Source organism: Myodes glareolus, chromosome 16 (assembly GCF_982192425.1).
Source record: "Myodes glareolus chromosome 16, mMyoGla1.1, whole genome shotgun sequence".
Lineage (NCBI taxonomy): Eukaryota > Metazoa > Chordata > Mammalia > Rodentia > Cricetidae > Myodes > Myodes glareolus.
Window position 1 is genome coordinate 15694451 of NC_142041.1, and position 26800 is coordinate 15721250.

The 26800-nt window shown below is 43.2% G+C and overlaps 1 protein-coding gene across 3 annotated transcripts in view; it reads left to right on the top strand.

Annotated features, from left to right (window-relative positions):
* The first annotated feature begins 11486 nt into the window (after positions 1 to 11486).
* The window catches only part of Pcmtd1 (protein-L-isoaspartate (D-aspartate) O-methyltransferase domain containing 1), a 71716-nt gene continuing 56402 nt past the window's right edge, over positions 11487 to 26800 (top strand). Inside the window, exon 1 of one of the 3 annotated variants that reach the window (XM_087897095.1) lies at positions 11487 to 11618. The gene's annotated coding sequence lies outside the window, so the exon portion shown is untranslated. Of the gene's footprint in view, positions 11619 to 18809; positions 19060 to 26800 lie in introns of those variants that run through there. The other 2 variants (XM_087897098.1, XM_087897097.1) reach the window with 2 other exon arrangements.

The window sequence follows — 26800 nt, forward strand, 5'->3', positions numbered from 1 at the left end:
CCGCAGAAAGACTCCTCACTAAATCTCTATTGTCTATATAAAGTCTCAGATTGAAGAAGAATTCTAATTTAATTACAATTTTATCATAAGTAATACAGTGACATTGACATTGAGGACTAAAGAGACTAGAAGGCGGAAAGAGAGACTAGGAGAATGTGGAGAAATGAATGCTGTCATTTCTTCAGCCAGCGTGAGAGGCAAGGGAGGTGATGCTTGATAGAACAGAAGAGATTATGTAGGTTTTCATAAAGATAATACTGGTAGGTCAGGTGTCATGCTCAAGTCTGGAACACCAGCACTTGGGAAGTTAAGTTGGTACCACGGTTCCTGTGCCACTTTCTGATTTTGATAACCATTTTGTGTCATGAACTGATGTTGGAGGTGTGTCGCCAGTAGATGTATGGCGCCCAGCCTTCCCTTCATAAACTTAATGAGTTTGTTAAGCACTCAAGGGCCAAAAGGGAGTATTAGAAGTAAAGTAAGAAGTAGTCCCAATATAGTGGAAATTAAGATTGTCAACCAGGATAAAGAATTGAACCAAAAGTCAAATGTTTTAATTAGCGTCACTTTCTTTTTGCATCTGGCCAATCCTTCCCTAACTTTTGTCATGGAGACTTTAACCACCCCAGAATGATCTACATAAAAGCAACATTCTTCACCTAGAGCTGCACAGAGCTCTCCTTGTTGGAGAAAGATGAGAGGAAAGCCACGCCTATCCTGCAGGACCATGTCAGCTGGCCAAGTCAGGGAATCTTGTAAATGGGAAACTGCATTTTCCATCCTCTCTAAGTCTATGGCTGCTAGTAGATTGGAGTAATATTGTTGTTGAGTGGCTAAAGCTGTCTTTCCAGTCCTGCCAGGATGGCCCCCAACAGGACACTCAGGGTGAGTGCAGGAATGGTCTCCCTCTTGGTGATTCAGCCGTGGGGGGTTGGGGGAGCAGAAGTGGTTGTCCTAGCCTGGAGAAAAATTCAGAGTTTGTATGGTAAATTAGTCTGGGGATTAGTCTGACTAGCATGCGGTTCTATCAAGAGTACCTAGGTGTCAACAGGGGGTGAGTGCCGGGTTTGTAAACACAGGTGGCATGTCATGAAACCACCACCTATTGGGAATTAAATAGTCCTGAAAAGTAGGTAGCTTTAAGGTTTGGTGGCAAAGCACCTGTTGTTCTGAGGGTACGATACCCAAGTAGAGCACCTTCCCCGTGACTTGTTGAAGAGTTAATTGGACCTTAGACTGCCAACGACATTTGCTGGGTTTAGGAGTATTAGAATAGGATCCCATAACTGCAGTTTTCTTGTAATATGGAGGGACCGTGTCATAGCATAGCCAACAAGCTCAATACATGTTAGGCTTGGAAGCATTCAAGTCAGAGAAGGATTTATCTAGTAGGGAGAGAAGGGCGCAAACTTCCTGGGGCACTCTGGGGAGGCTGCCTGAAGGATTGCTGATCCCTGACTTCATGACAGGGGCTACTTTTGGCACCACTCAGTGTAGGTGGAATTGGCATTGGTTTCTGTGGAGCCAGCATTACATTGGGTCCCACCACTGAAGGCTTTGGGGCATTACTAGCACCTGGATACCAAGGAGCCCACCCAATCAGTAGGAGCCATTTGGGTTTTGTTATACAGCCTTATGCCCTAAGTAAACCCTCCCTGCCATCGTCCATCTGCCCTCCCTTGCTTGGCAAAGGAAATCTTTACTGGTGACCCTCTACCTGTGTTTTGGCAAAAATTTGAGCTCAATATACTCAATTGTAAGAATGTGCCTAGAACAAAGTTTAAGTCTGGGAACCAAGTCCAAAGAGGGGGGGGCTACCTTGACATTTGAGCTCAAAATCTCTTTAGGGGCCAAGTTGTAGACCTCCCATGTTTGGCTCACTGGATTGTGGGGGTTCGACGAGACCTTGGCACTGACTGGCAGATTCAGCAAAGTAACAGTCAGCATGGTCCAAGAGGGCCTAATCATCTGCTAAGTCACACCCGGAGTCTGAATGGATTGTTGGGATCCTTGTTGGCTTTCCATCCTTTTCCTCTGTAGTATTCTTTGAGTGCGAAGGAGTCAGTGGTCTGGCGTGGGTATAGAGGATTCAGGAGGTTATGCGTGGACCTTGATAGCAGATGGTATAGTCAGCAGAATGACAAAGGGTCCCTTCCACCTGGGTTCTAGTGTTTCCTTGCAATGTCTCTTAACGTAGAGCCAGTCCCCTGGTTGTGCCCTCGTAGGCGGGCAGAGAACCAGACTCATAAAGGGCCCTAAGCTTTGGCCACACATGTTTATGTACCCATTGGATTCACTGCCTAGAGTCAAGGAGGTCCGGGTCTTCTAACTTTGCCAAGAGTTCTGTCTGCAGGCTGGGAACAATAGAGGGTGGGGTACCAAACATAATCTGGAAGGGTGAGCCCCATTGGTAAGGAGAGTTTCTAACCCTAAACAGGGCAAAGGGGAGGAGGGTCACCCTGTCCACACAGCCTCCAAGGCTAATTTAAGGATCTCTTTTAGAGTTCTGTTCATGCGCTCTGCCTGTCCTGAACTCTGGGATCTATACACACAATGCCATTTCCAATCACTCCCCAGGACAATGGCCAAACTTTTACTCACCCGGAACACAAAAACAAGCCCATTGTCTGACCCTATCACGGTAAGAAATCCAAACCTGGGAAGGATGTCTCCTTGGAGATTCTTAGCCACTACCTGCACTGTATAGTGCTTGGTAGGGAATGCTTCTGGCCAGCCCGAGAAGGTGTCTATAAACACTAACAAATATTTAGTCCCATACCTGCCAGGATTGACTTCAGTGAAGTCCACTTCCCAATACGCACCAGGCTTCTTCACTCTGAGTCAGGTCCCTAGACTTTTAGAGTTTGCCACAGCATTGATTAGTTGACGGGCCTTGCAGTTAGAAACTATGTCCACAATGTTTTGCTGTCCATTTCTGATCCTAATTTTAAAGTGCCTTAATAAGTCTTTTATTCTGCAGATCCCCATACGAGAGGAGTGATGGATCTTTTGGAGCAGTTTCTGCCGTAATTGATAAAGTAATATGACTTTACAATCAGGTGAGTGCCACCATCCTTCTAGACATTGTGTCTAGATGGAGAGAATTTATCCACGTCAGGTCCTCCTGGGTGTATTTAGGAGTTTCAGGTAAGACCGGAGACCCTGGGTGTTTTGTTTTTTATTTTTCGAGACAGGGTTTCTCTGTATAGCCTTGGAGCCTGTCCTGAAACACACTCTGTAGACCAGGATGGCTTCAAACTCTACCTTTTGAGTATTGGGATTAAAGGCGTGTGCCACCACTGCCCGGCGAAAGAAATCCTAATAACAAATATGTCATAAATAACAAATATGCAAACAACATGCAGGTGGAGGAAGATAGCATCTGTTTTCAGTTTTGAATGTTGTTCCTCTCAGTGAAACAACTTCTTCCCTTGAAAAGTCTGCTGGAGATTTCTGCAAAGAATCCCTCATTCCTTCCCCATGCCAGATTTTTTATGCTGCTCAGTAAATACAGAGCAAAGTCCTTTGTCAGGAACAGGCACAGATTCAAACCTACATAGCACAATAGTCAGAAAAAGGAATAGGCAAATCCAGATACACACACAACAGACATATTACAGAAAGACTGCAGACATTCAGAAGACATAAGTAAGGAAGTGGGAATTTGAATTTGGGCTTGCTCTTGGTCAAATTAATACAAGAGAAAGTCAGTGTTTTCATTTGTTAATGTGACATCTATGAATTTTGTTGCCTTCTCTGGGGTTTCTTTAATATGTTAAATAATACATTAAACAGGGCAGGGATTTCTGAATTAGTCATAGAATAGGATCAACTGACTTTGGGCACATGAAAACAATTGTATTTTCAAATTTACATACAAATCCTTTAGATTTCACTGAAGGTAAAAAGTTAAAAATGAAAGGGGACGAATGTTGGTGCATATCTTTATTTCCCACGCCCTAGGAGGCAGAGGCAGGCAGATCTCTATGAATTTGAAGCCAGCCTGGTCTACACAGCAAGTTCCAGGACAGCCAGTACTACACAGACCCTGTCACAAACCAAACCAAACCAAAACCATTACAAGTTAAATTTGTTGTGTGGTGCGGGAGAATTATCTGTATTCTGTCAATCATATTTTAATAAAACGCTGATTGGCCAGGCAGGCAGTATAGGCGGGAAAGCCAGACAGGAAGTAGGGGTGGAGCAAAGAGACTGGGAGTATTCTGGAAGCAGAAGCTCTCTCTCAGCCACTCCTGTACAGACCACCGAAGAGGCAACATGTAAGCTGTCACAATGAGAAAGGTACGGAGCCATTATGGCTAACATAGATCAGAATAATGGGTTAAGATAAGTTATAAGAACTAATAAGTAGCCTGACCTAATGGGCCAATCAGTTTATAACCTTATGGAGTCCTGTGTGTAATTTTTCTTTGTTGCTTGCCGGCTGTTGGGGTACTGGGAGGGACAGAAACCCCAACAAGCCGGCCCTCATGTTACATATGGCGCCCAGACGTGGATAACTGAATCCACAGAAAGCCTGAGAAAGCTTGGGAAAGAATAGAGTAAAGCACATTTTCTTGGTAGCAGCAATTTCTCAGGTCTGCTCTGCTTGCTAGAGGCAAGCAAGTGCTCTCATCTTAGAGAGGCTTCCTGACTCAGCTTTAGCTGCAAAACCTCGCAGCTCATTAAGAGGTCCTGCCACGAAACACTTAAACGGTGTTGTTGAAAAGCTGAACGCATGCTTTTTTGTTTTCAGTCATAGCAGGAAAAAAGCTGCGCTGTTTTAAAATGCCGGCTTTCTGGGCTGTCCTGCCAGGGCAATCTCTGACTCTTGCAGGCAGGCAGTCCGACTGAGTGTGGTCTGTGAGCAGAATGCTGCAGCTTGCTTGCTAGCAAGGACATTGAAACACGACAGAGTTGTGGCAGTGAACACAGTTGTGGCTGGTATCTCAGCTATGAGTCTGGAAAGCTAAGGAATGAGCTGGATCTAGCTGTCAAAGCCACGGCTTTCCATATTGCTTTGTAAATTAAAGGCTCATGTGGTCAGAAAAAGAGAGATAAACAGTAAAGAGAGATTCAAAGAGGAAGAAAACCTCTAAATGGTTTACAGTGTGTATATGCAGGCTAAAAGTTAAAGTTCTTAAAGTTAAAAGGAAAGAAAGAGAGTAGTTGGGTGTGGTGGTACACACCTTTAATCCCAATGCCTGGGAGGCAGAGGCATATTGACCTCTGTGACTTCAAGGGGTAGAGGTAGATTGACCTCTGTGACCTCAAGGTGTGGTAGTACACGCCTTTAATCCCAATGCCTGGGAGGCAGAGACAGATCTCTGTGAGTTCAAGGTGTGGTAGCATACACCTTTAATCCCAGCACTGGGGAGGCAGAGACAGGAGGATCTCTGTGAGTTCAAAGACAGCCTGGTCTACAGTGTTATTCCAGGCACAAAGATATACAAAGATCCTGTCTCAAAAAGTAAAAGTAAAAATAAAAGAAATAGAGGTTAAAATAAAGCCACATAAAGATGGAAAATACACAGAGAATCTTCATACTGTATGCTATTATGCTCTCTTTAAATTGTTTGATTGCTGAGGAAGGAGCAACAACTGCTAAAAGACTTTTGTTTATAAATACTACTAAACTAACCCAAGATAGGAATTTTAAAAATACCTTGGCTTCAAAACTGAAGTCAAAAGGTATGTTACTTTGGAGAAGAGATTTTGCTTTTGTTTCCACAGAAAACGAGAGACTCTGGATTTATTCAGAGTTAAGAATAATCACCTTTGACCAAGGGAGGCCACCTGAAAAATCTCCGATAGGAACAGATGGCCCAGATGACAGTGGTCTACATCCAGAACTGATCCAAGACTGCTGCCTGAGATGATCGAGACTCACAGGATACTCCAGTCATGACTCTAAATTTTCTTTAGGTCCCCTTAAGACTATCAGCGCCCCCAACCAGCAGGAAGTAGCCTGAAATACTACGCCCACATTCCCAACAAATGGATTATGGGTATTTTCCTTTGTTTAAAAAAAAAAAGAGGGAAATGGTGCGGGAGAATTATCTGTATTCTGTCAATCATATTTTAATAAAACGCTGATTGGCCAGGCAGGCAGTATAGGCGGGAAAGCCAGACAGGAAGTAGGGGTGGAGCAAAGAGACTGGGAGTATTCTGGAAGCAGAAGCTCTCTCTCAGCCACTCCTGTACAGACCACCGAAGAGGCAACATGTAAGCTGTCACAATGAGAAAGGTACGGAGCCATTATGGCTAACATAGATCAGAATAATGGGTTAAGATAAGTTATAAGAACTAATAAGTAGCCTGACCTAATGGGCCAATCAGTTTATAACCTTATGGAGTCCTGTGTGTAATTTTTCTTTGTTGCTTGCCGGCTGTTGGGGTACTGGGAGGGACAGAAACCCCAAAAAGCCGGCCCTCATGTTACAGTTGTGAGTACTTTTGGTAACAGAAAGTGGTAGGTGCCAGAGAAGATTTTATATTGTTGTATGGCATCTTTCTTTTCCTTTTTCTTTCTTTTTTTTAAGATAGTACTAATACGTGCCTGAAATCTCAATATTTGGGAGTTGGGAACAAGAGGAACAGAAGTTATGGTCATAATCAGACATTAGAGGTCAAAGTCAGTTTGGGTTATATGAGATTTTGTTTTTAAAATCAAAAAACAAAAACAAAACCAATACATAAATGGTAACACTTTCTAAAATGTGATGGTAAATCTTGGATCTGGGGGATCAAAACACTGGGGATATATTTCCCAGGTCTACTTCTATGTTCCCCCACCCCCACCACAAGACAGGGTTTCTCTGTATAGCCCTAGGGTCCTGGAACATGCTCTGTAGACCAGATTGGCCTCGAACTCAAGAGATCTGCCTGCCTCTGCCTTCTAAGTGCTGGGACTAAAGGCCTGTGCCACCACCACCTGGCTCCCAGGTCTACTTCTAATGTAGAAAATATCAGTATTCTGGGTTGAATGTGTGAGCCCCTCAGAACTCACATGAACCTGTAGACAGGGGGTTTATGTCCCACCAGGTCCTGCAGTCATTCCATCCCAAAGAAATACACAGAGGTCTATATTAATTATAAACTGATTGGCCTAGTAGCTCAGGCTTCTTATTTACTCTTATAACTTTTATTAACCCATAATTCTTGTCTGTGTTAGACACATAGAATGATACCTTTTTCGGCAAGGCAGTCTCATCTTGCTCTGTGTCTGGGTGATGACTGCAGACTTAATTTTTCTACTTCCTAGAATTCTCCTGTTCTCCTTGCCCTGCCTCTATTTCCTGCCTGGTCATCTCACCTATACTTCCAGGCTACTGGCCAATCAGCATTTACTTAAATACAAGTGACAGGGTACAGACCATGGTTCCACATGAACCTTCATTTTAGGGTCTGTGAAGGTAGATCCATAGGGAGCTCCATCAAGCAAGAACTGCTCTGCTCCTGTAACTGTCATGGACGAAGCAGGAGATGAGCCCACCCCAGACTCTTCATCTAATCATGGTACGATCTTGAACTCCCAGCTTTAGCATGACGAGAAGTAAGTTTTGTCTTCATCGGGTATAGTTTATGGTACTTTATTGTAGTAGCTCTATTGGACTAAGACAATTATTATCTTCCCAACAAACTATACTTATGTCCTTGAAAATCAGGAAGAAAACGATTGCATTTATCAAACACTGATAAATAAAACAGAACAAAAAAAGTTTCTTTAGAGGGAAAGTGTGTTTATCATGGGTTTGGAGTTGGGGTAGAGAGGGAAAGAGTAAAATAGAGCAAGGAAACAAAACGACAGAACAAAACCATTCCAGACTTAGTAGGGTTCTAGTTCGCGCCTTTCCCAGGCTTTGACTGTGCAATGATGAATATGAGCAAATTTTTCAGGCTTTAGGGTAGATTTGGTCCATAAACCATTACCTCGGGCTACTGTGTAACAGTGGTACTGGAATAAACTTGGCACCAGAAGGAAGCCTCCAACTTTGAGGCTGGAGAAAACACATGATAATATCAAGGTCATGCCTGCATCAAATATGAGCCACCAGGAGGATGAGACTAGTTTGTACTTTGAGTATAATACATTTTGCTGAATGCCTTATCAGTTAAATGACAGAACATTTCCTTTTTCTTTTTCTGGGAGGATGGGGTGGAGTGTTTTAAGCTGAGTCTCGAGGAGCTCATGCTGCTTTGAATTCGTTATCTAGCCAGGGATGGCTTTGCGTCCTTTCAAAAGATATTTTTGAGATTTTATTGTAATGTGTTTTTGAGTGTTTGCCTGAATGTATGTCTGTATACTGTACACCTTCCATGTCTGTAGAGGTCAGAAGAGGTTGTCAGATCCCCTGGGACTGGAGTTATAGATGGTTGTGAGCACCCACGTCGGTGCTGGGAATTGAACCCTGGTCACATGGAAGAGTAGCCAGTGCTCTATACCACTAAGTTATTTCTCCACCTCCTGGCCTTGCACAGTTTTTCTTTTTCCTTTGGGAATCTCTCTCTGCAGCCCCAGCTGTCCTGGAACTCAATATCTAGACAAGGCTGTTCTTTTTGAACTCCCGGAGATCCACCGGCCACTGCTTCCACACAGATCACGCTGCATTCACTGCGCTAGTGCTAGGATTAGAAGAAGTCTTCACACTGGTGGAGACCGGAAAATGTCAGCCTATTTCCACTTTGAACAAAGGTTGGAGAGTAGGAATTTAGCTCTAGTTCCTTCAAGGTTAGTCTGCTTCCACCTCAAACAAAGGTCCCACCTGGCATTCCGCTCTCTATTGTCACCAGGTGTGGCTAACAGCCAGACCTTGTGTTCCAGGAATAGAGAAGTAGATCTGTTCCTAACAAAAATAAAAGTCTAAGAACCCAAATAAGTTCATTTCCCATAAGGAGATAACACTGGATTCCGCCCAGGGAGTGGTTTGCCTTCAGAATGTTTTGGTCTTGGAAGTGAGCTTGAATTATTTTGTTCTAGCAACAGAATGCTTAACTGTGGGCGTAGCCCGTGACCTTCAATTCGCAAGTCTATTTCCTTGTATCATGTTAATGCAGTCTTTTGTCTTACTCCTACCTTTTGGGTCAGGGGTATTTCAAGCACTCGGCTATCAAATGTGGACAAATTTCAGTGCTCACTGGAATACTCTCCCGGTACTATGTTCTATGTTTCTCCGTTTTATTATTTTCATATTCTTTACTAATGTTTTTTTTTAAACCCCACGCCTCTACCCTGGCAAGAGGTATTTTTGTTGAGGCTGGTCCCCGACACATACCAGGGTGAACATTTGCGATATTAGAAGGCTTCTGCCTATATGGTTTTGTGACCAGAGTGCCATGCCATATACTATCCTGTGGTATTTCCTGCTGAGTAATAAAGGTAAAGCCACCTGGTATAAACAATGAAATCATTACAGCAAGTGTTACTCCTATTCCCAAGACCAGGCTTTCTCCAAAGATAGATCAAGGATGCCAAGAACAAACTGCCTGTAGGCTATGTAAATTCTAAAATCTTTAAATAAATTTAGATGATGAAAGAATTTAAAAATTGACCAATATAACAGTTTTGGAACCAGCCTGGCACCCACAGCACTCAGCCTTCCTAGATTACAAATCTGTGGGGACACACATACAAACATAATAAATAATAAACAAAAAAAGCAAGACACGGTACATGATTAAAAACACGGGTGGGCATCATGTGTAGACACAGAAAGTTATTGCGTGATGATGGCAGCTCAACACAGCAGAGCAGGCCCTGGTCCTTTTAGAAACAGAGTACATATTTTCCTCTTGATAAACATGACCACTGGCACACACCTATAATCTCAGCACTTGGAAGGTGGAGGGAAGAAAAAAAAAGTTGTCCAACTGTAATTCAATAGAAAAAAAAAAGGCCTATTTAAAAAACAATTCCCACAGGGACTGAGAGGAAAGGTAGAAAAATAAGAAAGTTTTCTAGTTTGTTATTTTAGAACAGGTGGCATGGAACACATCTGTAATTTCTCCCAAGGCCGAGGCTTGGCATGGTGGATTTCAAGTTTGAGGCCTGCCTGGAGACTGTTAAAGGAACTTCTTCGTATTTATATTATCATATGAATTTAATTTGTTTATGGTACAATTCTATTTATTTATTTGAGGCAGTCTCATATTACGCAAGTTGGCCTTAAATGAACTATGTATTTGAGGGTGACTTTGGACTCCTGATCTGCTTTCATCTGTGGAGCTGCTGGGATTACATGGCATGAGACATTATACCCACTTGGTAAGTGCTCAATTTTCTGTCTGGAGTATAGGAAAACTAATCCTGAAAGACTGTGATCCCATCACGATGAGGTGTGCTTTCATTCCAGGCAAAAGTTCCAAAGATGGGACTAAGGACTCTAACCCACAGTCTTGGACAAAAGAACAGAATAATGCTTTCCAGTTCAGAGCTAAAAACTCACTGAACAGACCGTTGTGATTTAAACGCAAATACAGAGACGCTGTTAAGTTCAAAGTCAAGTCACCGCAGCAGCAACTTCACTGTTTTCTTCTGATCATTTCGTGATCGCATGCTGACTTTACCAGTTTGTTCTTTCTAAACACTGGACACTTTGTAAACACTGTACACTTGTAACCGAGGCGTCAAGACAATTTTGTTTTTGGGTAGGGACCTGATGTCTGTCTGCAGCCAGACAGGCCTTGACCATCCCAAGTGCTAGGATTACAAGCAGATGCCACGACACCAGGCATCCAATGGTGTTCTATTTTCTTTAGGAACCCCATTAAGGTTTTGAATCATCGCAATGGTTTGGAGGGAAACACATGATGGAAATAAATTACAGCATTTGAGAGACCATGTCTTTTATGCGCTGGAAACGAAAAGAAAAAAAATCCACAAAACCACTAAGTCTCATAGTTGGAAGAGATGTGTTTACGCGGAGGCCCATCGGCGGCGGGGTTCCCCTGCTTCTGATCCTTCCCGTAGAGGCGACACCAGCGTCTGCCGAGGGGACCGCACCAGATGGGCAGGCATAGGCTCTGTCAGCCGCCACAGAGACACTGAGAGGAGAGGGGTGAGAAGCCCTGGTACATGCAGCCCGTGCATCACCCCACACTGTGGGGAACACGATCACGGGGCTGTCAGACGCACCGGACCGGACAGACGCAGCAAAACAAACCTTGGCAAAACCCAGAGCGGGAGTTCTCGCGGGATTTGCGTGTGCGGCCGGCCGCCTCGGCAAGTCTCGCGTTGTTTGGTCAAGGGGCGGGGCGGTCACCGAGGGGGCGGAGTCCACCCGGACTGAGGGTGGGTGAGGGGGCGTTCCCGGCCGTGTTGACACTGGTGCCTGTCGGGGGGGGGGCGCCCCGCGCATGCGCAGCTCCCTGGCGGTCCTGGAGGCCGGGACAGTCCGGCTGCCCCGGTCCGCGGGTCGCCGGGTCGGGCCCCGCCCTCCGCGCGGGCACTGGCGGATGCCGTGCCCGGCCCTGCCGGCTCTGTCTGCGGCGCTCCGCCCGCCGCCGGCCTGCTGCTGCTTTGGCCTGGAGGGTTCCCGCCTACGCAGGTCGTGACGCCGGGACTGGGCTCCGCGGCCGGAGCGGGCGCTGCTGCTGTCTGAGCGTCTCCTGCGTCCAAGGTAAGTGCCCTGCGCGTCTGCTGCTTTGGCATTTTAGACCCCGGCGGGGAGAAAAACGGGAGAAGCAGGGCGAGCTGTCTTGCAGAGAGGCAAGGTGTTTTTCAGCTTATTTCGTTTATGCTTGTCTTTTGAAAATCGTGAAACCACAGCTGTACCTTTACAGTTCTGAAGAATTTGGGCTCGGAGGAGGAGGAGGAATCCTCTTAGCAATGGAGTTTTTTCATTACTAAAGTACTGCGTGCTCTGTAAGAAAAAAGAAAAAGCTGCCAAACAATGAAGACCCACGACTCCTGCCCTGTTTCAGGCTTCTGCTCCCCAGTCCCAGTGTTTATTCTCCTTCTGCTCAGGGTAACCCAGTTCCAAGTGTATGCAGTCAGCCATTCAGGATTTTGCCGGTGCGTGTGGAGAGTGTATTTATTGACAACATTGGAGTCGTACATAGAATATCGATTTTTGGGCCAACAGTGTAGGACCCCTCCACTTTTTTTTTTTTTCAATACTTTATTTTTAAATGCCACTATTTAAAATGGGCTTCACACTTTCAATAGCAAGTCCCTTAAAAACTGATTGTGTATTTTGTGATTTGAGACTTTGTCTTGTAGCTCAGGGTGATCTAGAACCTCCTGTGTAGGGGAAGCTGACCTTGAACTCCTGGCTTCTGCAGCCTTCGCCTCCGAAGTGCCCGGATCAAACACGAACTTGCCTGGCCTGGCCTATGAGCCTGCAAGCCCGTGTTTTGAAACTTAGTATGCTGAGACTGCCACAAAATCTAAGGCCACATGTGATAACTTTCTAATGAAGCAGGTCGAATAGTGTTTACATAGAGCTCCGTCAGTGTTTACATGAGGGGTTGCCTGCCTAAAGATTACATAAAGCTTACTTTTTCTTTATTGCATGTTTTAAAGTTTTAATACCATATGGCAGCTTTTAATTCTTTAAACTTGAGGTTGCTTTTGATGAAGTATGATACAAAATCAGTGCCTAGAAGTCTGTACTGAAATAAGAAAAGAAATCGCGGATGAAATGTTTTGCTAGGTGACCCCTAGGGAGAAGTCTGAAAGTGGAAGAATATCGGTTCTGCACGACTTGCTAGTAATAACACTGTAAGGGAACAGGTTCATGCTGCAACTAACTTTATTAACAATGTATTGCTTATGCTAATCTTGATAGCTTCCAAGGAAAACGCTACTAAAGTAATCACAGGCAACCATCTTGTTCTTAACGTGCCTTTCCTTAGACCATAGCCTTAGTTGTGAGCGTTTTATTTAGAAACTGGGTTTAAAAGACACGAAGAGGTGGTTCTATGGTGCCTTAGTTATTTCTGGCAACAATATGCTGGTGCTGTTTTTCATAAAGGCTTAAGTAGTGTCTTCCTGATTCTGTGGTCAGTCAGAGGAGGCCCGGAGCGCCTGCCTCTGGCCTTTCTGGGGCTGCTTTGCTTTTGTGGGTGCGCTGAGTACTAGAACTGCATTTTTTTGGGTTCTGCCTTGTTCTCCTGAATGGAACGACCTTATCAGAAGTTTCTGGAGAGGTGTAGGAAACTATCATGGTGTTGTTGTAGATGAGGTTTCTGGTGGTTTCTTATTAAAATAGTTGAACCTCTGTAAGTTGAAAAGCATACAAAGTAGAAATTAAATTTTGCTTCTTTCATGGGTGTTAAAAATACATAACTCTCTTGTGGTATATTAATCTTTATTTACAGCAGGTGCAACTGCTGTAGTTTAAGGAAATATAGCCAATAGTAAGATGTAAATAAAGTATAATTGTTATGTATCTGATGCGCAATCCACGTATAGTCAAAGATTTGAGCTGTTCTTCCCCGTGAAGGATGACAAGTTATGAGCGGAATATTTCAGCCTAGGAAAATACTTTTAGTGGCACATAAAATCCATTCGCTTTTAGTTATTGAAGCAGGGAGGATCGGGAATGTACTGAGTGTGTTTTCAGAAATTGAGAGTAATGGCTGAAGTTGGAGCTTAGTAGTTGTCTGAGGCCCTCCAAGATTCCTACCACCAGAAACAGGGCAGTCCTATGGCTGATGGGAAAGCTTGCTTTATAGTTTAACCTGGACACATTCCTTCCACTGAGTAGTCAGAAATAAACAACTCTGTTTTGGATCTTGTGCGTTTTTCCCCCCTTCTTTTTCTTTTTTTTTTAAACAAAAAGCACAAGGGATTAGATTATATCACCAATTTAAATTATTGTTAGCCCTCTCTCTCTCTTTTTTTTTTTTTCATTTGTTTTCTGTGTTTTGTTTGTTTGACTTTGGTTTTGTCTTGTTTTGGCCAGGGTAAAGAACACAAAACTTACTACATACCAAAAATGTGAGAGTACTAAAATCCCAATTAGGGATTTAAGAATAGTCGTTTCAGATTTTGCCAGGAGTTCTTCCAGAACTGGGATTAGAGAGAGAAGGCAAAGTGCGAGGAGTAGACATGAAATTGAGAATTGACTGTCAGTAAACAAAGGGAGAATAAAGAGATTCCCTGAAGTCAGCTGTGTGGGTTCAGAAGAAGATGAACTCAGTTCTCCTAGTTTTGAGATACTGGAAAAATATCTAATTATAAGTATTCTTTATTAGTTGTATCCTGTTGGGAATTGAATTAGAATAATCAGTAGCTTTCAACACCTTGCGAGTTTTGCATACTTTGTACAGCAATCTCTTGTGAGTTCAATTCATAATTGGAAGTTATTCTGCATGGGAAGGGCTGTCCCATGTGAAGGACTGTGGTTTCTTCCTGCTCTGAGCCAGCACCCCAGTGCTCCTGCCTGGCTTGGGTCTTCGTGGTTTCTAGCTGTGCCTGCCCGCTCTCCCCTCTGTTCTGGTCTTGCATTACCAGCTCATGTTCTTTAACCTTGAGACTTGCTGCTGCTTTTCTCTCTGATCAGTTCTTACTGGCTGCCATTCTGTTATTTTGAATCGCTGTTCCCCTCTCTTTATCCTAATAACCTTAATATTTTCTTAATCACATAGGCACCAAATTAAAAGGTCACCCCAAATTTTCCACTGTTACTCTCAATGGTATTTTCTGTCACCATGCCTTTTTTCCTTGTTCTTCTAGCAGCCGTGTACGCAGTAAGATCCTCTAATCCAGGGTTTCCTTTTCATCCAGTTTACTGATATTTGTTGTCGTAGAAAACCCGGATTGTGTTGTCAGGTGACAAGTAAAAACCCAAAACACTTTGTGTGTGTGTGTGAGAGAGAGAGAGAGAGAAGAAAGCACCATTGAATGCTTTCTTCTCAACTGATCCTTGTGATGTATGTTAGGTGCGGCTAGTATGTTGGAGGGGCTGGGATTGATGCTCCAGGCATCATTCCTCTGTGTCATCTCTATTAAATGGCCCCAGTGCTTTTTTAAAAAACATAAATTTATATAGTTATAGACTTTAGCATTGGCCACTGGCTAAAGAAAACTTCTTTTCTCATGCATTGTTCATTTCTTGGGATCTTTTTCCTGTTTTCATCTTCATCTTTAAAAGTAAGTCCTGTGTAAAGACAGCTCTGACCCTCTTCCTGGTCAGTGTGGTAGTGGATTCTGCCTGTTCACGCTTCAGGATGATGTGATGCTGTCTCCTCCCAACGCTCTAGCCGCTGTAATTGGCGTGCGACGTTCTTGGAGCATAGCCAAGTCCTGTGTTATGTCAGAGTTCAGAATTGACCAGTGATGGAAAAACTCCTCTGCTTCAACATGTAAGAAATACTTCATTTTAGCTGTGGCATCTTTGATTCTGTTTGCTGTTCTGTATCTCTTTCTCTTTCTGGCACATAGACACACATTGCAACAGTGAGTTTTATGTATCAAACAACCTGATTTTCTTGTTCTAGATCATGTGAAATCTTTATTTAAATGATTAGGAAATGGTAAAGTGCTTATATAAAAGTCAGTTTATTTACATATTTGGTTTCTTGATATTGTATCTATATTTGTAAGACATCAATGTTTTGGAATTTGAATTACACCCACTTTACAGTTTCTTCTGTGTGTATGCAGATAGAAAAGATGGAGCCAGATCATGTGTGTTCCATTGTTTTCACTTTGTTATATCTGGAAGCTCCAGTTGTCTGGATACCAACACAGATTGGATGCTGCATCAGGCTCTGGGTTCAATCCTTAGGACTGCTCTCGCCACCAAAACAACACCCAAACCCAGTAGATGAACTTTTTTTTACTGGAGTGGGGGGAACAAATTTAAAAACTAAAATAGAGCAGGTTGGTGGTAGCACAGCCTTTAATCCCAGCACTTGGGAGGCTGAGGCGGGCGACCTCTTGCATTCATGGCCAGTCTGATCTACAAACCAAGTTCCAGGAAACAGTGATACATTAGTAAAACCCTATCTCAATCCCGTCCCCTCAGAAGGAAAAAAAAGGTGAAATAGACATGTGGGAGCGAAACTCCTCTTTGCATGTGATACCCTACAGGAGAAAAGCGTAGTGCACGTATGGATTAGTGTAGTAGATTGTATGACACAGGAGGTGTGTGGATTCAGAGGGTTTGAAGAATGGCTAGCCCTATAGAAGTGTAATTAGACAAGAGGTGTGGCCAGGTGCGGTGGTGGAAGGGCAAAGCCAAGCAAACTTGTCTGCAAAGATTCTTCCTGGTGTCTCTGTGCCTTCCACTTGGTACAGGTCAGTATGCCTGAATGAGAGCGATTGGATCCTTCAGAAAAGGTTGGTCAGAGTTTCATTACTGGCTCTGAGTACAAGAGTTAAAAAAAATGCCAGATTTTCTGGCTCACGTTTGTGGGTGGGAACTATAATTTCTATAACCTGCTTTAGAGAAGAGGAGTACTGATTTTGGAGTCCAGCTGTGGAGGGAAATGGAGCAGGAGAAATAAGGTAGGCACTCAGAGGGCCAGCTTCTGAGGCTTTTCCAGTACGTTCTCCACGTTCAAAGTAGCCAGCGTCCTGGAGCCCCATGCTTTGGGGAACTGTGGTTTGAACCAGAGCAAATGTTTCTTGTTTCTTTTTCTGCTGACCTGATGGTTCCTGGCTGGTGAGTGAACAGTAATGGATCATGTGCCTCTACTTGCTAGAGTTCGTAGGAATTGGGAGAATGGGATGCTAAGAGCTTCCACACCAGCTTTTCACTCTGAATGTGTTTAGTAGTTGAACGTTTAGACACGCTTCACACCTAGAAACTAGTCAGTGTTCTAAGACTGGTACCCAGTGTGGCAGTGCAAGAGGTGGTAGGGAGGTCTTAGGAAGGTCTTTGGGTTTGTTGGGTTCAGACCCTGGGGAGTCATTAAAATAAATGGTGCTCATTCCCAGGTAATTCTCTAGCTAGAGGCAGTTCTAAAAGGGAGCCTGCCCACCCAGCTCTCTGTACTCCAACACTGACCCTCTTCTTTGCCATCCACTACCACGTGCTACAAACAAGAGGGCTGATTTGAAAACTGAGAACATGGTGTGGCATAGCTTTAACTTTTCCAAGTATGCAAGGAATAAACCTTTTGTTCTTAGATAGTTTGCCTCTGATAGCTTGATAAAAAACTGGCAAATGCAGCAAATTGTAATATATTTAACAGAAAACCTGTTTATGGAGCAAATGAGGATTCCCCAGTAGTATCACTAACGAGAAAATGCCGTGACCTCTAGGACCATCTGGTCTTTTTGTTTGTTTGTGTTTTTCCAGACAAGGTTTCTTTGTGTAGCCCTGACTGTCCTGGGCTGGCCTTGAATTCAGAGATCCACCTGCCGTTGCCTTCCACGTGTTGGGATTAAAGGCGTGTGCTACCACCACCCAGCTCCATGTGGTTTTTTTTTTATTGTGATCATTAATGTAAATTGCATATTCAAATGGGAGGTTTAAACTACTGAAATCAGTGAAGTTAAAGAAATTTCTCCTTCAGTGGGCCTTTCTCTGCTCCTGGGTTGCTAGTCATTGCTCAGGCTTTGATGTTTAAACAAATTTGTGCACCTTAAGAATTTGAGAGGGGCTGCAAAGACAACTCATTTGGCAAAGTGCTGGTTGCACAAGCAGGAAGTAAATTTAGATTCTCAACACCCATGTGAAAACCCAGGGGCAGTAGTAGCATGCCTGGGATTTAGCAGGGGAGGGGTGGAGCGGGATGGGAGGGTCCCAGGGACTAGCTGGCCAGCCAGTTTAGCTGAATTGGTGAGCACCAGGGTCAGTGAGAGACCCTGTCTCAATAGGGTGGATTGATGAAGACACTCCAAATTTACCTTTTTGGCCATCTTATTCATGCATGTGCATGCACACCTCCACATGCATGCTCATAAATACATGCATATACACATGTACACCGCACATCTGAAACACACATCATATCAGGATACTCTTGAATGTCAAGGCAGTGAAGAACAGTGAATATCCATATCTTATAAATACATGATAAAAGTGGAGCCTGTAATTCTGGTATTTGGGACGTAGAGGTAGAAGGATTCAGAGTTCGGAGTCATCCTCTCATATATAATGAGTTTAAGACCAGCCTAGGCTCCATGAGATCCTATTTCAGTGATGTAAACTCCCAAACAAGTGGTTACAGCGATGCTGTGGCAAAGAAAATAGTGAGTGAGTAGTCTTTGATTCCTTTAGACTTAAGGGGCTAGAAATGTAGCATTATGTAAATCATAGCAGCTTCTTAGAGTCTGTGTCTGCAAGAATAGGTTCCCCAGCCTATGTATTTGTACATATTTATTCATACATATTTTTATACATACTTGTTTGATTTTTTTAAACAAGGATTATGGATTATTTTCTCTCATTTTTTTAATAAATAGAGATCTGCAGGTTTTTCTGGTAGATATAAAAAATTAACTTTTTTACTTTTTCTTGAGACAGGGTATCAGGTGTCTCAGGCTGGCCTCAAACTCCCCACCTAGTAAAGAATGACCTTGAACTTGTGATCTCCCTCTGCCACCTGGTGTGTTACATTCCACGTGTGCCCCTCCACTACTTTGTAGTGTTGGGAATTGAACTCAGGGCTTCATACAAGTACTTTACCAACTGAGCTGTCTCTCAGCCCAGAAAATCTGTTTGTAAAGTTTGTTGATTATGCCATTTTGTTTTAGACTGCACTGTGTGTGTTTCTAAATTTGGTTTGAGATGTGGTTCATTTGTGTTTGCGCATGTTGAACCAATATTCTTTCATTTCTTCTTTTCATGCAGTGCCCGCTGAAGTTCTTTTTGGCCTGGAGCTCCCTGTGTAGGTCAGGCTGGCTTCTTCCTCAGAGGGATCACCTACCTTTCTCTCAAATGCTAGTAGGAGGCAGATGCCACACCATGCCTGGCTTCTTTGCTCTTCTTATAGTCACTGTTCTTCATAAGACATTGTAAATAACATAATAAACCAAAAGGCATTTTGTTTAATTTTGCTTCTGCGTAGTATGCGCATGGGGAGTCTTTGAAGAAGTATGAGAAAGTGTAAGGAAGTTCACAGTGATTGGAGCAGTGTTACTGTCCGGGACCATCATGCCAGGTAATTGTGAGGGGTCTCTTCATAAAAAGCTCAGCTTGATATTAGCTCCCATGTCACAGATAGTGATGATAGAGCTGTGGACAGTGAGCGCTCAGATTCTCTTTGAAGTGGAACTGTGTCATGAGGACATGGTGCGTTCAGAGTCCAAGCTGCCCTGAGGCCGTAACTGACATCAGGAGATTTTCTCTGCATGCATGGTCAGCCAGTTGGTGACTTCATTGTGGAGCTGTTGGCTATGGAGCCGCAGGTAGGTGGATCACCCAGCGCTCTGCTGTTGTTACCTGTGTCTTGCCATAAGTCTAGTAGAAGGAAATAGACATTCTTCAATTCCATGGTTTGTGATAGTTGTGAGGACAGTTTATTTTATCCTGTGACTCCTGACTCCTGGTATGTTCAGTTTTCATTAGTATTCTCTCTCTCTCTCTCTCTCTCTCTCTCTCTCTCTCTCTCTCTGTGTGTGTGTGTGTGTGTGTGTACAGTCTTACTCTGTAGCCTAGGCTTGCAACTCTAACACTCAGACTCACTGTTTTTCTGCCTTATGGTCTAAGTGCTGAGATTACTGCTGTGTACCACCATGCCGAGCTCATCACTGTTTCTTGGTGACTAGATTGTATGTATGTATGTATGCATGCATGCGTACATGCATGCATGCTTTGTGTTTTTGAGACAGTCTTATGTAGCCCAAGCTGGCATTAATGGACTATGAAGCTGAACATAATTTTCACCTTATCTTGCTGACTCTTTCCACTTCTTGAGTGCTGGGGTTATAGGCATGGCTTATATGACAGAATTTCCCTCCGGCCTTAGGCCAGCTAGGAGAGTTTGACTACATCTCTAATTCCTAGAGTCAATTTAAAAATTGTAGTTAGTAAAAAAAAAATGTAGTAGTTTTCATATTCACACATAGGAGCAAATTTTGGAAAACAAAAATAATCAGTTGGATTTTAGTGTCAAGAAAAGCATTCTGTGGTTTCTGCTGGTTCAACATGCATTGTAAATCCTCTCCTAAAAGAGTAACTTTTAAGTCATTTTAATGGAGTTGATTTGATTAGAATGATTTAAACACGTTCTTTCGGGAATCAAATTAAAAATGAGATGTTATCTGTTCATCATAATTGGTTATTAAATTATTTTGGCTCTTAAAAGGATGAAATGCGTCGTTACTTACAATGAGAGAGAAGCTTGCTTTTCCTGTACTAAGAACTTGTGTTACCAATATTTAGCAGTCATTGGTTTTATTGATTCACAAAAGCATTTAACAAAGTAGATGTAGTTGGTACTAATTAAATGTGTGTACACATGTGTACATACACACACTACACACCAGGTATGGTGGAAATAGCCTCCCCCCATGTGCTTCAGGAAAATGACAATTTTTATGTGAGGGCAGTGCCCGGAATTGGGACCCTGATATTTTTGGTATTGTTTCCCTGGTGACACTTTGATCTTACTCTAGGGAAACCAGTGTCAGACTTGTGACTTCCACAATTACAAAATAACAGACTTGGTGGTTCATTAAGGCAGTGGTAGAAAACTGTCATTACTGAGTATATTCTAAACATTACATCCCTTCGGAAAGTGAATGGTCCAGGATGCTTTAAATATATATTATCATAACCTAGCAAAAATTGTTATAGGTAGTGATGGAGACTTTTATCAAAGCCACTGGGGAGAATTGCAGAGAAAAGATGATTTGAAAGGTGAGGGGCTAGGTAGGACAATTTGGTTTTAAATGTATTAAATTTGAAGTGCATAGTGGGATCCACCTTCCCTGTGAATTAATCTAGAAATTTACTAGCTACAATGGAATTTTTGTTCAATCAATAAAGCAGAAGAAATAGTTATTCTGCCCTAAAACCTTTCAGACCAGTGGTTCTCAACCTCCTTAATGCTGCAACCCTTCAATCCAGTGGTTCTCAGCCTCCCTAACACTGAGACCTTTAATACAGTGGTCCTGAGCCTTTTTAATGCTGCAACCCTTTAATATAGTTCCTTGTGTTCTGGTGAACCCAAAGATAATATTATTTTGTTGTTACTTCAAAAGGATAATTTAGGTACTGTTATAAATCATAATGTAAATATTTTTGAAGATAGAGGTTTGCCAAAGGGGTTGAGATCCACAGATTGAGAACCACCATCCCAGACTGTGTTGGAGGTTAAACAACAACAAAAAATTAACCAGCTAACCAACCAGCAAAACAAAACAAAACAACAAAAACCCCACAGCTGCTTAAATTGCCCTTCTGGCAGATGGAAGCCACAGTTCTTGTATATTTCCTGTAAGGAGTCGTCTCAGTTTGTACTGGAAGAAATTGTTTGTACTGGAAGAAATTGTGCATATTTACTGTTCTTAGAGAAAAACCTGTCTTGTGAGCTCTAGGCATGTGACAATACATTTCTACCCTGGACCAGCCAGCTGTTTAAAAAAAGTTAACTAGTTTGCAGCAGTGATGTTGAATATCACAAGTTACTAAAAAGTGTCATTTTTTTTAACGTTATTATTCTTAAGCCTGTTGTTTTAGTCAGGAAGGGTAGTTTCTGCCTGTAATCTCAGCACCGGGAGAGCAAAGAGGAAGACTGTCACAGTTTGAAGGTTGAGGCCAGCCTGGTTTACACAGTGCTTTTAGGGAGTGGGGGCTGTAAAACGGACCTGTTTCAGAAACAAAAACAAAAATCCCCAAACTTCCTATGTTTGGTTCCTGTAAAACTTTTTTTTTTTTTTTTCACTGAGAACAAACAGCAGAACAGCCCTGTGTGTGGTAATAGACTTTCTGGCACTTAGCACACGTCTGTGGAGTGCGTTTTTTTTTCTGTTCATCTGTCAACTTGAAATGTCACAGGAAACGTTCTCAGGTCACAGTAGATGTTACTGTTGTTTATGATTGACATTTGTGTCATCAAATTCTTTGTTCCCTTACTCCTTTGAGATTTCTATATTTTGCTTATTGTTCTGTTTGCCCATATATAGTTGTGTTAATGATTATGGAGGTCTGTAGAGGAGAAAGGGAGTAGAAAAATCATGTGCTTCAGTTAACACTGTTCAAGCTGTCACTTGATGAAAGCCCTCAGGTGCTTTTCTAGAATCTGACAGTGTGCTTTCTGATTAGAGCTTCGCCACTCAGTGGGAGACTGGTGCTCTAGTACCCTCAGTAACTCTGGGCATCTGCCTTTCTAAGATCAGAGTAGATCGAGAGCTCTTTGAAAATGGAAGCTGGTAACTCTTCCTGGACCTGAGGGAAACCCCTGAGTACTAAAGTTTAAACCAGACAAAAGGAATGTTTGTGTTTAGTAATGAAATCAAACTGGGTGTTGTGGATGCTTTGTCTGGGCAGGTGTTAAGCCAGGTGTTAGTTGCATCCTAGGTTCTTGAAAACCCTGAACACTGCCCCCATAGTTACCATTCTGGCTTTAGGGTTCTGTTTCTCTGACCCCAGACAAAGAGGAGAAATTATAGTAATTCGAGCAAAGAATATTTGGAGAATTTCTTAGTTTAAGAAGTTGGCTAATCTGAGAGCAGGGACACACATGTGAGGTGGAGGCAGGAGGATCAGGAGCAGAAGGCAGTCCTTGTCATTGGAGAGTTGTAGCTCTCCTGAATTGCATGGAGCTCAGTCAGGGTGAGTGGGGCCTAAAGCAGCAAGAGAGAGAGATGTTGGCACAGCCGTAACCATGCCTTGTTTTGTTTTTTGGGACATAATGCTATGTAACCTAGGCTGGCTTCATCCTCCAATGCTATGTAACCTAGGCTGGCTTCATCCTCCTGGCGATCCTCCAGATGACAAGCAGGTGCAGCCATATCTAGCTCAAATCTGCACAAGTTGAGGGTTGTGGTTGAGCAGCACCCAAGCAAGAAGCAAACCTGGGGCCTGAGCTCCAGGCCTTGGAGACATTGTGTCTTTGGCTGATGGGATAAGTTCTCAGTAGAATTTGCCAGGAATCTACCTATAGTAGCAGCAGAAACAGTTGTTCTTGTAGATAATTTGTTGAAGACTTCCTTCTCCATAATTCACAGGGGAAGCCTGTGGGCTTTGGTGCACTGTGGGAGGCTGGTGTTTGAAAAGCCTGCCAAGACTGCTGCTCCAACGAAGAAACAGAGCCTTTTGCCTCCTGCGGTATCTTTAGTGTCATCTGTTAAACATTAACTACTAGTTGACATCAGTATAGGAAATAGTCTATTCTTCCTTTGTCTGATCCACTGGTTCTTAACCTTCCTAATGCTGTGATCCTCATGTGATCCTCATGTTGTGGTGACCCCCAACCATAAATTTATTTTTGTTGGTATTTTGTAACTATTATGTTTTGGTACTGTTATGACTCATAATGTGAATATTTTTGGAGATACAGGTTTGCCAAAGGGGGCTGAGCCACAAGTTGAGAACCACTGATCTAGTTCCCAGTTCCTTAAAATGAGGTAACATGCTCCTGCTCTAGGCTCTCCTTGAAACATGTCTCCATAGCTTTTGTCCCGTTTGCTTCTGGGTAGAATTACGCTGAACTCTTTTTGATTTAGCGACTAGTTTCTCCTTTACACAAGGTTCTTCCCATTCACCTTAGATACAGCTTATTTTCTGTTTGCCTCCTGTATGCCCACACATAAAAGTGTGAAAATAGTCACAGTCTTGGGGCATTATTATTTTTTTTTATAGATTTATCTGTTGTTTGCATGTGTGCCTGCACGTCAGAAGAGGGCACCAGATCGCATTATAGATGACTGTGAGCCACCATGTGGCTGCTGGGAATTGAACTCAGGACCTCTGGAAGAACAACCAGTGCTCTTAACCTCTGAGCCATCTCTCCAGTCCCAGGACATTACTTTTTATCATTTCCCCCACATCAGTAAGATTAAAGGCTCTCCCTGAATCAGCAGAAGGTACTACACTATCCTTGAGTTATTTTTAACAAGAAGTGTTTTATTTTATAAACAACACACGGAAAGCATTTCATCTCTCAGTACCACTTCTTGTGGCTTTCATTTTACAGTGAATTGAAAAGAAAACCAAGATCCTGTAGCCAGTTGGTTCTGTCACTGTGACCCTGAGTGAGTAGCTTTACCTGAAGAGAGGGCCAGCTTTTACAGTTAAAGCATTTATATGTGTATGGATGTATGTGTGTCTCTGTACCATGTGTGTGCTTGGTGTCTACCGAGGCCAGAATCGGGTGTCAGATTCCCTAGAACAGGAGTTGCAGATGGTTGTAAGCCATCCTGTGGGTGTTGGGAATGAAACCTGGGTCCTCTGGAAGAGCAGTCAGTGCTTGTAACCTCTGAGCCCTCTCTTCCATCCCAATTATGTTTCCCCCTTTGTGATTATTTTTCTTGATCTGCTTTTCAGAATGTTAAAGTACTCTATTTTGGTTTGCACACACAAAGAAGTAAAATAGGTCGTAGCTTTTCCTTTGTGCTGCAGTTGATTTCAAAGTTCAAGAGAACAGTTTCAAATGTCAGTAATGACTGTTTTTGACGTAGTAGTCTCACTTTATTGTCATTGTCACCATAATTCAGCAACACAGAATTCATGTGCTGGAAAAAGCTCTTGGGACCTTAGGCAAGAAGGCGAGAGGATTGGTTTCTGAACGTGCTTTAAATCTGTGTGCTGTCCCTAAGTTTTGTGTACTCTTTCTGCTTAGAGTGGTTTATAGAACTCCACTGTTGTTCTGTGAAGTCTCTGGAATTTCTTTTCTCTTGTACTTCTGTGTGTCTCTGTGTGCACCTTTTTCTGCTAATAATGATCAGCTTGTGAGCTCGAGGACACAGAGCTGCTGTTTCCTCTGCCTGTACTGGGTGTTCTTGCCTGTCCACGGCAACCTTTCATAAGAACCCTGAAAATTACCTACGACTCTAACTGTGATGTAAGCACTGCTTTTGCTTCCAAGGAACTGTAGCGTGTTTATTCTGAGCCAAATCTGAGTGATGTTGCTCATAAGTGTGTATTTGAGCAGTGTACTCCACTGTAGAATGCTGTTCAGTTCTGTATTAACTAAATACGATGGTGAGGGGAATTGGGTTTAGTAGATGGAGAGAATCTTACGTTCTTAGTGTTTTGGTGGAAGCTAGTGGGCTGCTAAGTGTTGGAGCCCACAAGACTAGACAGTGAATGCACAGCTGACGGACCAAGAGGTAGATCCACGGGAAGTGCATGCGTCCACAAGTGCATGCATCCACGTCCACATGGAGCAACCTGTTTTGCAGAGCTGCGGGAACACTTGTCTTTTGGAAGAGTCACTGTCATATCTGTAAAAATCTTGTGAAGTCCTGATTCTTTCCTTTGAAATGGGATTTGTTCCCAAAGTACCTCAGCAATTTGACTTCTGTGCTAGCAACAGAATGACCTTGCTCCTTTTCCCCTCACCAAGAGGCCTGGAGCGATGGCATTCACTCTTTGTTCTAGCAGTCAAATTTACATAGAGTCAATCCCACAAAATTACCTGCTAACAGACCTCATAGAAATTTCTGTAGAAGATAGGCACAGAGCAGGAAAACAGCATGCCCCTCCTTTACTAATAAACAAATACTGGACATCCCTAAAGTTGGTTATCACCAAAGAGATTAAGATGAGCAGGGGTGAATCCAGGGAGTTTAGTAGCTTTATCTAATGGTCTGGAATGTCAGGTACTTTCTCTTGGATGCTGGTTCTTTCCTGGGTTGGGTCACCTGTTCCTGAGTACTGCTTTGTCAGATTCTACCTGCCCCTTTTTTTGTGATTTTAATATGCATATTGTCATTGTCCTTGCCTATGGAATTTTCCAACTTTGTCTATAAAAACTAGAAACCTCGCTGAGGTGGGCCCTTCCATCTCAGGCAGCAGGCAGGCCCTCGAGTTTCTGTTGAAGCTGAGGAAAGCGGCCATCTCCTGGTCACTGGAAATCAAAGACCTGATGAAAGTTCTTGTGTATGTGTGCTGGTGTCACAGACTTGGGGATCACCACCACATTCCACTGGATGTGGAACCGAATCAGAACCTGGGCTGAGGTTTCCTTGTGCTTTGCAGCAATCTCTATTTAGTCTTGGGGTCCTCTAGTAGTGAAAGGTCTTCTGATTTGGCCCAAGGCCGCCTGGAGAGCCCAGGGGGCTGTAGGCTGTGACAGTGATACCCTTGGAGTGACAGTACTGGATCAGTTTTTCCTGAGTGAGGTATGGGTGGCACTCGACTTGATTGGTCACTGGTTCATGTTTCAGTCCAGGCTTGTTCAGGATCCTTTCAATCTGGAAGTGGTTGAAGTTGGAGAACCCAGGGCTTTCACTAACCCTTCATCCTCCAGTTCCTCCATGACCTCCCAGGCATCCAAAAAGGTTATTTTACTGGTGAGGAGTTTGCCTTGATCATCTTTGCCTTTCCGGGCTGAAGTCCCTGTGACCAGTGAATAAGATAGAGGTCCAAGTAGTCCATTTTCAGATCCGTCAGGGTCTTTTGAAAGGCTTCCTTCCCATAGCAGTTTTCTCTCAAAGCAGGTGGGCCACAACTGCTAAGTTTAACAGTTGATTCAGTTTTCCGTAGTGTCAGGAGAATGTTAAGTTGAATGCAGAGCTTGAAGGCTGCCTTAGAGATTCTACTGCTGTGATGAAACACCATGGCCAGAAGCAGCTTGGGGGCAGAAGGCTTTATTTTAATCTTTCATATAATAGTTCATCATTAAAATCAGGAACTTATGTAGGGTAGGAACTGGGAGACTAGAGCTGATGCCGAGACCATGGAGGGGTGCTACTTATTGGCTTGCTCCTTATGGCTTGCTCAGCCCAGGGATG